Here is a 13,271-nt window from a genome sequence, read left to right on the forward strand (position 1 = left end):
TGAACTTTTTCTCTGCAAAATCTTGTTCAGACTTTGCAGTTACATGGCTCATCTTTTTAGACAGCATGTAATCAATAGAACAGCTTTCAAGAAAAAAGTTGAAAAACAGATGAATTTCATGAAGGGGAAAGTTAGTGAACCAATGTGAAATATGAATGAATCTGGGTGTGCATTGGCGTTTAGCCCCCCCCCCCCCTTTTTTTGTGCGAGTGACAGGTTAGAAGGCTCTGAACTTAATATCTTCTAAAATCTTTGAGGATTCAGAGTAAGTCTTATTTTAAAAATGTTCTTCACCCAGCAGGTTTATAATATGGTATTACTTGTATCTGTTTCATTGTACTAAATACTATAAAGTAAACTACATTAGAGGAGACACTTTTTGTTTTTTAATATTTTCTTCCCTTAATTATGAAACTTAATGGTAACGATTGAAGGAATTGACATATTGTAAAGGAAAAGTTAATAATTTTCCCGCAGCCTCCTCTCTTCCATCCTCGCTCCCTCTCTCCAACTAATGTTAACATTGTAGGGTTTATCTTTCCACACCTTTGTTCATGCTAAAGCATATACACTTCATGTGTATCAGACCCCACTAATAATTATATGCTTCATAATGGCATCATTCTTTATACATCAGAGTCTTGAAATCGCCTGTTTCCTCTCATTCTTCCAGAACAAGAGACAGAATTCAAAGTTATTTAAAATAGCCTGGAGTATCTTTCGAATGGGTGTGTCCGTTTATTCAGTCATTCCTTTTGATGGACATCTGGGTAGTTTCCTGTGACATTGGGTATTGCTTATTGCTACACGCACAGTGTTTGTGGTTATTACAGTGAGGCTTCTCTGTCTGCGGTCTTCAATAACAATGCTTTTATTTCTAAAGGGTAGATTTCTGATAACGAGACCTCCGGGCCAGAGGCTATATGTACTTAATTTTGTGTAAATATTGTTGTATTTCCTTCCCTGATGTTTACTGCATTTCCTAGTCCTAATAGTATTGTATGAGAGTGCTCATTTTCTCACACGGGGCTCACACTCACAATCCCCAGATGAAGAGTCGCACACTTTCCTGACTGAGCCAGCTGGGGCCCCTTTCTTTCTCACATGCTTAATTACATGAGATGTTCTCTTTCAAAATTTTATTAATTTGATGGGTAAAGAACAGTACCTCATTTTTGCATTAAGTGGCATTTTCTGATGATTGGTGGAGTTGAACACCTTTGGGTGTTTCTTGGCCACTTCAGTTTAGTCTTTGAATTTCCTCTTGATGTTGTTAGCTTGTTTTACTCTCCAGTTTTCTTTTTCTTACCAGTTTGTGGGAGTGCTTTCTGCATCAGAGGTGTTAACTCTTTGATGATCATTTATTTTGGAAGTTTTTTTTTCTTTTTTTTTTTTTTTTTACTGCTCTATACATTTTTAGAGTGGTTGGTAGTATTTTTTTTAATTACAGAATAAATAGTGCTATTACTGTTATCTATCTTTATATCTTTATGGCTTTCCTATCCTTACTTTTAAAGACATTCTCTTAAATTCTCTTATTCAGAATTTCTTATTTTTTATACGAAATTTTTTTTTTTTTGGTAAGTGTTTTATTTTGAGAGAGAGCACAAATGGAAGCAGGGCAGAGAGACCGGGGGAGAGGGAATCCTGAGCAGGCTCCACGCTGCAGTGCAGACCCTGATGCGGGGCTTGAACCTGCAAACCGTGAGATCATGACCTGAGCCAAAACCAAGAGTAGGACACTTAACTCACTGAGCGACCCAGGTGCTCCCTAATGGAGATATTCAATTCATCTGGAATTTACTTTTATGTATGTTGGGATATAGGAGCCAAGCTTTGCCTTTTTCCTGATAGCTAGCCATTTATTATGCTAATGCCATTTAGTAAATAAACCAGCCTTTTCCCCTCTGAATTTAAATGCCATCAGTATCCTTTTAAAATATTTAAGTGATTGTATTTCTTCTCCAGCTTAACCCATTTTCAGTACGGTAATGACTTTTTAAAAGCAGGATTTAGTAAATTGGAAAGGTTATTTCTCTGCTCTCAAATGTCAAATGCTCCCTGATACTCTTTATTGTTGCTGACTAAAATCGCAGGTGCAAGAAGGATTATTGCCGTGAACAAATCCACAATTTTAAGACCCTGGGTAAAAACTGGGAAAATTTGGAGTATTCATTCAATGCTTCTCCAAAAGCAGTAACTTGTAACCACTGTGCAGAAGTCACTTATTAAATATAAGAAAGAAATCTCTTCCTCGATTGAACCATATGCAGAGAGACCACGTGCACAGAGGCCTGCCTTCTCCTTGAGGGAGGAGCTGCACGGGGGTGCCTCTCTAAGTAAGGCTGTGGGGGGCCCTCTGGGCACCGGGTGCCTGGCGGCTGTAGCTCCGCGGAGATGGGCAGGCAGCTGTGTAGTTCACGTGTATTTTGGGCTCATCCTTTGAGTTACGCCCTGCACAGGGAGCCCAAATCCTGACATAGCTTTTTCTCATGCTGTTTGGAAATAGGTCCTTGGGCTCAGTGTTACAACATCGTGCTTTCCAATATCTTCTTGCTGGGGAGTGCTGATTGGATTTACTCAGCATTGTACAGGTGAGGATGTAACAGGGGCCGAGGGGTGCAGGTGCACCTGGCTCTGGGCGTCCCACATAGACCAGGTTGGGCCGCTCACTGCCGGCAAAATCCAAAGGCGGAGAGACGTTGTGGAGCGAGAATTGAGTTACCCGCGGCCAACGCTGGGAGACCGCGGACTGTTGTCTCAGAGACTGCAAAGTGCTGTAGATACTGTGGGGTCTGTGTGAGGACAGTGAGGCCTAGAGGTCGGTGGTACATGCTGGTGTGCGGAAGAGTCCGCGGGATCGCTGTCCCGGGGGCAGGCACGTGGGGTCCTGCTGGCGTCAGGCAGTGCTTGTTGATTGAGGGCTAGTTTTGGTTCATGTTGTGGGGTGCTGTGCCTGCCAGGGCTTTTGCCTGAATTGGAGATAAGCCACACAGAAGAACTTAATGAGCTAGAAAGTACAGACTGAGGGCAGACCGGAGGTGCTAGCGTCCTCTTTCAGTGAGGGAGAAGCGAAGGGGACTCCTGCGTCTCTAATCAGGCGGTGGCTGGAAGAATTGCGTAGATTACAGATCTGAGAAGATTGGGTTATATGTGGCAATATAGTAATGATAGATCATCTTTATAATTAGAAATAGGATCTTGGGGTATGAAGAATCCTTTATTGAACTGCTAAAATACCTGACAGTGAGGGCATAAGTAAATAGAATATGCTGTATCTTAGGATGGAATAGTATGTAGCTATGAAATAATGTTTTTCTGATGCATATTTATAGTAGGTAAATATTCTTACAATATTCTATTTCATGACAATGGATGTCTAGCATTTAAACTAAAAAGATCCCAAGTAGGAGAGGCGCTTGTGTGAACCGTTGGTTCATTCATTCATTCATCAATTTTACCCAGTGTTTACTGAGTATCAGCAATGCCGGAAGCCTTCCATGAGGCCGTAGCCAACAGTGATGAGGGGCAGAGTCTTTTCCTCCCAGTAGTTCACAAGCATGTGAACATGTGAGTTGTATCATCACAATACCGTGTTTAACAGTCACGTGAAGGCTCAGGGTGCTGTGAGAGTGTAGTGCAGGCACACAAATCAGACTGGGGGCATGGGGTCTGTAGGACTTCGAGCTGAGTTCAAAAGGAGGAGAAGAATTAGCCAAGCAAAAAGATGGTGATTGGAGGGACCGAAGCTTTCTGGTAGGAGTGTTAGGAAATGGGGACACTGAAGAAGGCTAGCTGAGTGTCATATCATGATAAATTCCAAGTCCGTCTTCCTTGTGACTGCCTCAGCAGGTGCGGGTATGTGCGTGTGCACGTATCAGTGTGGGACACGATGTGTAGAGTTTCGCAGTAGTGAGGTCCCGTAACTTTTCTTACCCCAGACTAAGGAGACTAGGTCTGATCCTAAAGGAGGATGTGAAGCAGGAGAGCAGTCTTTTCAGATGTGCTGTTTAGAAAGCTTTCTCTGGGGATCCAGTGAAGGATGGATGAGGTGTTGCCAAGTCCAGAGTCGTGAAAACTGGTAGCACAGAGGCAGAACGATCCCAGTGAGAACTGTAATGTGTATCTAGAGGTTTCAGGAAGTAGCATTGCTAGGACTCAGGATGGGAAGGAAGGAAAGGAGGCTCGGATGATGCCTAGATTTCTGGTTTGGAGCAAGTGGATGTGTGTGGATTTGGTCCATGAAAACTAGGAGAGGATGAATTTGGGAATGGGAAGATACTGAGCCCCGTTTGGGATTTAAACATCTTATGGTCTCTGGGGAGAAATGATAACATTCATTGGTCACCTGAGCAGATGTGACCTTGGCACATGAGGGAGTTGAAGATCTAGGTGTTGTCAGCAGGTAGGTGGTGATTTGAGTGTGGGCAGTACACGAGATTGCAGCAAGGAAAGAGAAAAGGACTGAGGGTGCAGACAGGGCCCCAGAATTTAAAATGGAGGCAGAGGAACCTGAGAAGGCGACTGAGCTGGAACAGCCAGAAAGTAGGAAGGAAATCAGAAGAGAGCAGCTCAGTGGAAGCCAGAAGGGAGACTGTCCTGAGGGAAGTGATTGTCCCTGTGATCGGATGGCCCAGAGATTTCACGTGAGCTCAGTTCGTTAAGGGCGTCTGTTGGCTTTGGCGCAGCGAGGTTGTTAGCGGTGTAGGCCAGAGCGTGTTCCTGGAGCGGCGCTTGTAAATGGCGGCATGCAGGGATTGCACAGGGAGTGGCAAGCGAAGAAGAAATGACTGTTTCAGTGGGTTGGCACTTAACAAAAGTAGACGATACAGCTGGAAGGAGATGGTGCAGGGCTGAGGGAGGTGTGTGTAGGGCTGTGTGTGTATGAGGTGAATGCGAGGGAGGATAAAAATAAAGGCGGTAAGGCAGGTTATGGATGTGAGGTCTCTAGAGAGGTGAGGGAGCCTGCAGCTCTGTAAGAACAGAGACCCCTTTCCTACAGAGTCTGTGGGGAGGAGAGACGGAAGAAAAGGTTGCGACCAAGGTGCCGGCACGTTTGGCTCAGAGGCCGAGCAGGCAGGGGTAAGAGCCAGGCCAGCTGCGTTTTCCTCCGTGAATCGAGGGGTGCCTTCTGAGGACAGAGAGAGAAGACACAGAGACCGGAGGACTCTCAGGACGCGGGGAGGGGAGCCGCACAGCACACACACCTCTGCTCGTGGCCCGGTCATCGTCCTGCCAGGGATGCATCCACATGGAATCAGAACAAAGCAGGTTGAATTTAACTTCCACTGTCTTTCATTATGTAAAATGTTTGGGTATGTTTCAGGTGGGACTGAACAATTTACTGAAATTTAAGCTAAAGTAAACATTTGACAAACAATACACGTATAAAATTAAAAAGTTCCATCAGTCTCCAGGAGACCTGCTTTACCTGTTCGCTTTGCATTTTGTTCTGCTTCCAAATGTTAGCGTTGTATTTTTTTCTCTCACCGAACTGACCATTTGAAAGCCACCTATACTCAGCCAGTCAGACCAGTGCGGTCCGGGAGAGACTTGGGGAAATAGATGAAGGGTGCCTCCAGGGTCGCCAAGGAAAGAGGCTCCAAGTGGGGGTGTTAACAGAGTAGATTTCCCTGCTTATGAGCTCTGACTATGATCTTGATGTGTGTGAATATAGGAAAAATAATTCATTCAAAGGGCATTAGAGTGAATACACTTGTATGTTTGAACCAGGAGCAGAGGACTACATCTTTTATTGAGCTAAATTGTGCAAGTTTATCAAGGGTTATTAAAGCTGACTTAGATGGTTAAACATAATCAAGTTATGGACATCTTTGCGTCTTACTTGTTGAACACATCCGGGGCCCTGTCGTCACCTTTCTTAAGAACAGGCATTAGCATTTCACCTAAACTTTTCAAAACAAGTGTTCTGGAATGATGTGGATATTTCAGATTTTTAGATGCTGGCTGTATATGACCTTCACTAAGCATCTCATTTCTTTCTGTCACTGTCTAGAAGCAGGTGGTTGATATTAGAAATTGACAGGTTGGGAGTGATGTACTTACACGTTAATAACAGATTTATTCATTTTGACTCACAGGGACATTCTTACCATAAACATCTCTGGAATAAAGTTAATCCTGTGATTTTTGTATCAAAAATAAAAGACAGGGAAGTTATTTTGAAAGTCCGTTAATCAAAACCTTTACTACTAAAATGTCACATTAAGAACATTCTTGGGGCACCTGGGTATCTCGGTGGTTGAGTGTCCGACTCTTGATTTTAGGTCAGGTCATGATCTCGCGGTTTGTGGGTTTGAGCCCCATGTCAGGTTCTGTGCTGACAGTGTGGAGCCTGGTTGGGATTCTCTCTGCCCCCCCACACTTGGCTCGAGCCCACAGGTGTGTGCTCATGTGCACACTCTCCCTCAAAATAAACAAAACAAAACAAAACTTTGTGTTTACTTGCTCCACGACTAACATCATAATGCGGTCTTGCAAATAGTGAAAAAATGAAAATATTTTCCAGCCTGTTGTGTTACAGTATAGAAAAATTTCCCGCAATACTGTCCCATTTATGAAGACATTTAGAATTCAAAGAAATATATGTAGTTATGTGACTTTGGGAATTTCTCTTTCTTCGTCCACCACCCCGTTGTAAACCTCATTGTTTACTGTTTGCAAAAGTCTTGTCAGGTTTGTTAATAATCAGATTCAAGTTGTGCTGAGATATCCCTTTCTTCCCCCCTTTTTGTTTTCTGGTTCTTCCTGTTTTTTTTTCTCACCTCAGAGCGTATCCACTGTGAAGTCCCTAATGATGTCCGTTAACCCATTTCCACCTTAACCATGAGAAAACCACATGCAACCAACCGTTGTTGTTGTTGTTTTGTAATTTTTAATGGTGTGTGTTGCTACCTCAGCTCTGTCGACACCATGATAGAACTGATCCTGCAGCCACAGCCCCTCTGTCCTGGTCCTGCCACTGGAACTGTAGCAGAGCTTAGACCCCCGTGTCCCCTACTCCATTCTCCCCAATGTGCTGAAGCCCCATACCAGTGCCTGAGCAGGGCAAGTGCTTGATTTTGTGGCCGGTCTTTCTCAGTGCTTACAGTGGTTGCTGGGACACTTGACTTGGTCCAAGGGGCATCACCGGCATGTAAAGAATGCTGATTTCTGGTCCCCACAATCAGAGGTCCTGATTCGGTAGCTGTGGTAGCCTGAAAAATGACACCCCCCCACCAAATATCCAACATCACATCTCCAGATCTGTGAATATTCCCTTATTTGGAAAGAGGGTCTTGGTGGATGTGATTAAATCCAGGATCTGAGGATGAGATTATTTTGGATTCTCTAGGTGGGCTCTGAACGTCATTGCAGGTGTCCTTATAAGAGAGACACAGGGGAGAAGACAGACTGAGGAGGAGGAAGAGGCGGTGTGACCACAGAGGCAGAGATGGGATTCGCGTGGCCGCATGTAGAGGAATGCTGATAGCCGCCAGAAGCTGGAAAAGGCAAGGAGTGGATTTTTCCTGAGAGCTTCCAGAAATCTAACAGAGGACCTTGTGTTGTCTGAAGCACCCAGTTTGCATTTTGTGATGGCAGCCACAGGCAACTGACCTGGTGGCTGTGGATGGAGCCCAGGAATATGCATTTTTGACAAGCACCTGGGTGATTCTGATACCAGTGCTCACCTCACTACCCTGCGCGCATATTGGCTGGGAAGTTGGGGCCTCCTGTTTGTGCCCTCTGACCTGCAGCCAACGTGAGAGGACAGCTAGCATCTCAAGTTGACACTTGGACGCACTTTTTACTGGACTGAGAGACAGTGGTGGTCTTGAGTTCTCTTGGAACTGTAATCTGGGTTGGTTTGGATTAACTGTTGGTCTGGTCTAGGTCTCTAAGGTCTGTAAAGTAATCTCATTCATTACTCCATTTTGCTACAAAGCATGGCTATGAGGTGGGAAAGGAGACAAGTAGGAAGATTTTAGGAAGTACAAGTTATGTGGGATTTTTTATATGGAGAACTTTGTCATTTTCATTAAAGTGCTAACCTGTTCACTGTAATTTATTTCCTGTTCATGGTAAATAGTAAATAACAACTGCTTTCTTCTTTCTTACATAAACCTGGACCCAAGGTTGATGGGTTGGCAATTTATATATGACTTATTCTACAACATTTTTGAGGCACTATGCAATAAGAATACATGAATACAGCATCCAGAAAACCAAATTGCAAGATGAAGTTGATATAATCAGATCATAAAAACCAACTCAGTTTCTAGAGTGTTGTCTTTATCATTCATTTTCAATGTTAACCTGTTTTTTCTTTGAAGTTTCCCCTTTAAAAGTTAGAGCTTTCACTTCGTTACTAAATCTTTGTTACTAAATTTTATTAAAAGTTTTCAAGTCTCCTCAGATGTACTTGTGTTGGTGTGTGCGCGCGCAAGCACTGAGTTCTGTGTCATGGATGTAGGTTGGTGTTTCCACAGCCAGGACGCAGAAAAGTTCTGTTCGTACGAGGACCTCTTGTGTTGTGCTTTCATAACCACCCCTGCCTCAGTCTCTCATCTGTGGCAGTGACAAATTTGTTTTCCATTTGTCTAATTTGTCGTTTGAAAAATGTCACAGTATGTAACTTTTCAGGATTTGCTTTCTCACTCAGCATAATTTTCTAGGACATCATCTACATTGTTGTATTTATCAACACGTCTTCCTTTTTATCGCCAAGGAGTATTTGATGATCTCTCTCTACCGCGGTTCGTGTAACCATTTGCCCATCGAGGGACCTCTGGTTTATTTCCATGTTTTGGCTATTGCCAGTCAAGCTGCTGTGAACATTTATGTGCAGGTTTCTTTGTGAACGTGAGTTTTCCTTTCTCTGGGATAAATGCCCAAGAGTGCAATTGTTGGGTTGTAGAATAATTGCATGTTCAGTTTCATGAGAAACTGTCAAACTATTTTTCAGAGCGGCCATACAATTTTTAGCATTCCATCCGCAATGTATGAATGGTGTAGTTTCTCTGCATCCTTGCCAGTGTTGGTTATTGTCATTGTTGTCAAGCTTCGACATTCAAGTTTAGACATGATGGCTTCATACTGCTGTAATGGCTGTTGACTTAGACGTCTTTGGATGCCTGTTGTACAGTTGGATTTTTTTTGTTGGGTTTTGAGAGTTCTCTATATATTCAGATACTTGTTCTTTGTTGCATATATAGTTTGAAAACATTTTCTCCCAGTCTGTAGATTTTTTTATCCTCTTAACAGGATCTTCGTAGAACAAAGGTTTATAATTCTGATAAAGTCCAGTTTATCAAGTTTTCCTTTATGGATTATGCCTTTAAGAGTCAAGTCTAAGAACTTATTGTCTACCATTAATTTCCTAAGATGTTCTCCAATTAAAAAAAACTTTTGGAGTTTCAAACTTTAGGTTTAAGTCTGTGAACCATTTTGAGTTAATTTTTGTATAAGATTTGAGACTTAGGTTGAGGTTCTTTTTTTTTTTTTTCTTTCCCTTATAACCCATGTATATCCCTGTGTTCCAGCTCCATGTGTTGAAAAGGCTTTTCTTTTACTGAATTGTTTTTGCACCTTTACCAAAAATCAGTTGAACATATTTGTGTGTGTATTTCTGGATTTTCTCTTCTGTTCCATCCGTCTCTGTTCCTCTGCCAGTACCATCCAGTTGTGATTATTGTGGACTGTGGGCCCTAACATGGGGTAGAGGGATACTTTTCACTTTGTTCTTCTCTGTCGAGATTATTGTAGCTATTCTAGGTTCTTCACATAGGAATTTTTGAGATCTCTTTTCTACCTATGTCTTCAACGTCTATATTTGTACTGGGATTTTGATAGAAACCATGTTAAATCAATAGATCAGTGTGTAAGGGGAAGATTGACATTCTTTAAGGAAAGGTTTGCTACTCATAAATTCTTTGTTTGCCTTTATCACAAATGTTTTTATTCCCTCTTCATTCCTCAAGGACGTTTTTATTGATACAGAAATTATGGTTGACAGCTGTCTTTTTTCAGCACTTGAAGAATGTGTCACTTCCTTCTGGTCTTCACAGATTTTGCTGGGAAATCTGTCATTTGAATTGTTACCCCTCTATAAGTAAGTTTCTCTTGTACTGATTTCAGTTTTTTTCTTTAGTTTTCATTGATTTGTCTTGGTGTGAATTTTTTTAGAGGAGGTAGAGGAGGGTGGCTATCCTGTGAGGGATTTATTCAGCTTCTTGAATTTGTAGATTTATGTCTTTTGCTAAATTTGGGAAATACTATTTCTTCGAATAATTCTTTCAGCCCCACTAGCTTCTCCTGTCTTTGTGGGACTCCAGTGATACAAATTTGGACCTTTGGTTATTGTACTACAGGTTCAGAGGCTCTGTATTGTCTCTGTGATGTTGTGATCACTAAGTTTTGTTGTTCAGTCTTCAGTCCTGTTATTTACATTTTCCAATTGAATGCTTCCAGAAGGTTTGTTTTTAAATTTCTCTTACTGTAATTTTCAATTCTGGAACTTGTATTTGGATTCCTTTTTTATAGCTTCTGTCTTATTTTTTTGCTGAGATTATCATTTCCTTTTTTCTTTCATTTGTTTTAAGAGAATTTATAATTGCTTGGTGGTGCGTCTTTATGATGGCTGCTTTAAAATTCTTGTCAGATACTGTGGACAACAGTATGGCGGTTCCTCAAAAAATTAAAAATAGAAGCACCATATGATCCAACAATTCCTACTATTGGCTATTTACACAAAGAAAATTAAAACATTAGTTTAAAAAGATATACATACCCCATGTTTATTGCAGCATTATTTAGAAAAACCAAGAATACAGAAGCCACCCAAGTGTCTATCAGTAGATGAAGGCATAAAGAAGATGTGTGTGCATCTACACACACACACACACACACACACACACACACACACACACACACACACAATGGAATATTACTGAGCCATAAAAAGGATGAGATCTTGGTGTTTGCAACATGGATGGCTCTGGAGAGCATTAGGCCAAGTGAAATAAGTCAGACTGAGAAAGACAAATACCATAGAATTTCACTCATGTGGAATCTAAAAACCAAAACAAATGGATAAACAAAAAAGCAGGATCAGACCTATACATACGGAGAACAAAGTGGTGGTTGCCAGAAGGAAGGGGGATGAAGGATGTGTGTGCAAAATGGGTGAAGGGGAGAGGGAGACACAGGCTTCCAGTTATGGAATGAATGAGTCACGGGAATAAAAGGCCCAACATAGGGAATATCATCAATGATACTCTAACAGTGTTGTATGGTCACAGAAGATAGCTACTCTTGACAGCCTCATATACGCAGAAGTTGAGTCACTACTTTGTACACCTGAAACTAATGTAGCATTCTGTATCAACTATACTTAAAAAAATTAAAAATAAATAAATACAATTCTCATCAGAAAATTCTAACATGTGTTAGAGTGTTGGGAATCTTGTCTCATTCAAGTTGTGATTTTTCTGATTTCTGATTTTCACTTGTGCCTTGGACGTTTTGGCTATCAACTGTTTGGTCCTACTTAAACCTTTTACTTTAATTGACAGTCACCATGTTTAGGTTCAGCACTTGGATCCTGGTCAACTTTTGTTAGTGGTTCCAATGACATCTTAATTTTTAGAGCCTTTGTCTTATTGTTTTGATCTGTTTGTTTTCGTCTGCTGCCTACAGGCTTTTGCACCGATTCCTGCTGCTGCCTCCTGGAGGTGCAGAAGGTGCCTTCATGTTCTGTGCTTCTCAGTGACATTGAGTAGAAGAAGGGAGTCTCAGACCTGGGGGCAAAGAGGAATTCTGTTCCCAGCCCCTTGTTGTCAGTGAGGTTCTTAACTGAACCCCCTTTGGTAATGCTGTGCTCACCTGCTGTCCTTGCTGGGATTCCCGTTGACCAGCGGGGGTTGGGGGGAGGGCGTGGAAAGGAGCTTGCTAGTTGAGAGGTGGAAAAACACCAGGCCTGGCTTGCTGTCCTCTCTTGGGTTGGGATTCCTAAGATGCCTGCCAATCTTGGCATCCCTCACTGATCGACTTCTTCTTTCTGCCTTTCAGAAGTCTTGAAGGATGAGGGTCTGTCATAATTGGTGTCTGTGTCCTTCCCCAATCTGTTCCCATGCGTGTCACACACATGTCCTCTGCCCTCCCGTCATCCTCCCAATTCACAGCTTTTACTTAAAACGGAACTTGGTGCTTATGTTTTATGACTGTTCAGTATTGTTCTTTATTATTCCTAGCTGGCCCGCACTGTACCCCATGATGATATTTCTTTCCTTCACAGGTTTCTGTTTTGTTTAGTTTTCTGTCTATTTATTATTAGCTTACCCCTAAACTCCATGAAGTTCAACTTAAAATGGCCAAACATACCAGTTGGCTTACTATTCAGTGTTTGTTTTTGTTTTTAATCATTTCTCTTTATTCTTTCCCTTGGAGATGTTCCTCTGAGAGCCGGGGTCAGTCTGAGCTGGTTGTTCCCTGGGACTTCTGCTCAGCTCCCATCTTGGAGTTTTATGTCACCAATATTGTACCTGCTTCCTTCGCTGGTCTCCTTTGTTGTGTCTCTGATTCTCTCCATTCCACATGTCTATTTCTTTTTTTTAATCCTTGTTCATTGGTGCACACCCTCTGGGTATTTTCTGAGAATGCACATATGAAAAGTAAGTTTTTAGATACCTTAAATCTTTGAAAACATCTTTATTTTACTCATGTAGCTATGAAATTCTTGGTCAGAAATCATTTTCCTTTAGAATTTTTCACAGTATTCCCCCATTGTCTTACAGCCTGCAGTGATTGTCTTGGGAAATAAAATGACATTCTGATTCTTCTATTTGACATTCAAAAATATGAGTACTTTTAGATAATTGTCTTTATCTTTGATGTTGTGAAATTTTGCATTGATAGGCCTTTATGTGGCATTGTGGGTCTGGGCTGGATCTAACTGGTGTTCTTTAATCTGGAAACTGTTGTTCTTTCCTGGGAATATGTCTAATATTGTTAGTATTATTGGTCAAGTCTTTCCTCTTGTGTTTCTCCTCTTGCTTCTGGAACTCTGCTAGAATATAAGCTCTACAACTCGAGGAATTTGTGTCTCTTTTGTTTATTGTATCCTGAGTGCCTAGAACAGCGTCTTTACAGAGTAAGTACTCTGTACAATAAATATTTGTTGAATGAATGAAGTGAACTTCTTCTGTTTGACAGTTAAATGTCCTGGATTTATACTCTAATTGTCTTTCCTCTTCTCTTGTGCAGCTGTTTTG

The sequence above is a fragment of the Lynx rufus genome, unplaced genomic scaffold (genome assembly GCF_022079265.1).
Source record: "Lynx rufus isolate CCGP_SWC_20201006 ecotype Redwood Valley unplaced genomic scaffold, mLynRuf1.p SCAF_27, whole genome shotgun sequence".
Classification (NCBI taxonomy): Eukaryota; Metazoa; Chordata; class Mammalia; order Carnivora; family Felidae; genus Lynx; species Lynx rufus.